We start from the raw sequence: 2,852 nt of genomic DNA, 5'->3' as shown, positions 1-2,852 counted from the left end.
AATGTTTGGTGTTGTAATTAAGTAATAGAACACTTCTGCAAATTTCAGGTAAAGTGGATATAATTACATAAACAAGTTACATTGCTTTATCTACTACATATTGTTCCATAAGCATTTATTTTCAAAAGAATCGCTCTTTAATATAGATACAGCACTGGCTCTATGATACATTACATGGATACATTATACTTTGTTTCTTGTTGGAGATTTAGGTTATATCAGATTTTAGCAACTTTTAACATAGCAGCAGACATTTATCTTTAAATCTGTGTTCATTTCAGATTATTTGCTAAAAGTGAAATTACTAAATAAAAAAATGATAAACATTTTTAAGGATATCTATCTATCTATCTATATATATATATAAAATATTCTTTGGTAGGATATTCCTTATTTACTTAGATTTTAAACAGTTTCTGGATGGATTTATACACATAGGATCTGAATCCCTCAGGTCATATTGGCATAAGAGTTCATGAAAATGATGTAGCAAGATTTTGTTTCTTCCTTCAACCTGTACATGGAGTATAAACATGAGCAATGAAAAAAGTTCAACTTCATGTTTCTATTTGGTAAAGTGTTATTTACCCTGGGCCTGGATGGCCCAGTGGGTTAAGCCTCTGCCTTCGGCTCAGGTAATGGTCTCAGGGTCCTGGGATTGAGCCCTGCATCAGACTCCCTGCTTCCCCCCACCCTCTGCCTGCCTCCCTGCCTACTTGTGCTCTCTCTCTCGCTCTCTCTCTCTGTCAAATAAATATATAAATAAATATCTTTTAAAAAGCATAATACTATTTTACTTTTACATTTGTATTAAAGGTAAAAATCAGATTTCCAAGTGATGTGATTGGTCATATATGTTATGGCATTTTTAGTGTCAATTTCAAGAAAAAAATGTAATATTTGCTCTTCCATTTTTATTAGTTGAGGAAATAAACCAAGGATTATTATATCACTAATATATCATTGATCCATTGAACTGAGCCTGAGGATCAATATAAGAAAGACACTGAAAACAAAATAAAATATCCTACAGTAGTAATTAGAATTTAAAATAACATTTATGGATACTTTGAAGACCTGCGTTGTCTTGAAGCAAAGGTATTTTTCCCTAAGATTCGATAAGTTTTTGCTATTTACTATGTATCTAGGGCATTTATCAGGACTCCCCACTCTGAGTAGCCTCTGAGATCCATTTATATTTCTCTCCAACACTCGGTCACTGCTAAAACCTCCACTTAGTTTTCAACCTCTCAGTGATTACTTTCTTTTCATCTCCTAATCTTTTTGATCTGGGTGGAATAAATATGAATTAGCAAAAACTTCAGGGAAAAAGCCAAGAAGTGGACCTAGAGGACCTTAATAATCAGATTTAATTTTAATTAATGTTAATATTTAAATTTTTAATTTTAATTTTTAAATATTTAAAATTAATTTTAATATAAAGATGTTAAATAAAATGACAAAATGGAGAATCGAACCAGAAAATTTTAATTAATTTTTAAAAAGGAAATTTAAACCCCCAAAATATAACAGTTGAAAATAAGATTCAAATTGATAGATTTCCCAACAGAGAGGATACAACATTTTTTTTAAAAAATAGTGAACTTAAAGATCTGGCAAAAGAAATGTTCAGATTAAATCATAATGAGTAAAACTGACAAAAAACATGGAAAAGAGTTAAAGAAATGAAAGGGTGATTATTCCAGGTACTCAACAATATCAGCAGAGTCACAAAAGGGGGAAGGAGAAGGATTTGTGAAGATGAATTATTTGAAAAGATAACACAATAGACTTTTGCAACATCAATAGATAATGACAAACCCTCAGTTTCAATATATTTTCAGAAATCCAAACAGAGAAAAAGAAAAAGAAAAGCATATGGCTATAACTCTACTAAGTATCAAAAACAAAAATAGGAATAACAAACAAATACAGCAAATAGAAAACAGGAACAGATAGATATTAATCCAACTATATCAATAATTAAATTGAATGTCAGTAAAATGATGTGTCAATTAAAGACAAAGATTGTCAAAGTGGATGAAAATAAAAAAACAAGACTAAACTATATTTTGTCTACAAGAAAAATATACCATACTACAAGAAAAATAAACAATGCAGGAATAGTCATATTAATTTCAAATGAAATAGAATTAATTAGCAATAATCGCGCCTCGGATAAACCTCATTGGCTACGATACTGCCACTGCGCAAGTAAGAAAATTTATTAGGTAAAAAGAGGGGCATTACATAATGATAAAGGGATCAATTCTCCAAGACAACATAACAATACTTAGTAAGTATGTGCCTAACAACAAAATGTGAGACTGCATGAGACAAAAATAAATGGTAGTACTACAAGGAGAAATAGATGAATACACCATCATCACTGTAGAATTTAACAAAGTCATCATGACAGTCTATGCAGAAAATCTTTTTTTTTTTTTAAGATTTTATTTATTTATTTGACAGAGAGAAATCACAAGTAGGCAGAGAGGCAGAGAGAAAGAGAGAGAGGAGGAAGCAGGCTTCCCGCTGAGCGGAGAGCCCGATGCAGGACTCGATCCCAGGACCCTGAGATCATGACCTGAGCCGAAGGCAGCGGCTTAACCCACTGAGCCACCCAGGTGCCCTATGCAGAAAATCTTTTAAAAAAACTTACATATCAAAAAATGGGCAGAAGATATGGACAGACACTTCTCCAATGAAGACATACAAATGGCTATCAGACACATGAAAAAATGTTCATTATCACTAGTCATCAGGGAGATTCAAATTAAAACCACATTGAGATATCACCTTACACCAGTTAGAATGGCCAAAATCTTTCCTGCAAGACAGGAAACAACATG

General features: G+C 32.1%; 1 pseudogene; it reads right to left on the bottom strand.

The window, feature by feature from the left end:
• Window positions 1-2,064: 2,064 nt before the first annotated feature.
• Window positions 2,065-2,218, bottom strand: LOC122914728 (annotated as a pseudogene).
• Window positions 2,219-2,852: the final 634 nt, after the last annotated feature.

This window comes from Neovison vison, chromosome 7, assembly GCF_020171115.1.
Source record: "Neovison vison isolate M4711 chromosome 7, ASM_NN_V1, whole genome shotgun sequence".
NCBI classification, from domain to species: Eukaryota; Metazoa; Chordata; class Mammalia; order Carnivora; family Mustelidae; genus Neogale; species Neogale vison.
This window is presented reverse-complemented; position numbering and strand designations above follow the sequence as displayed.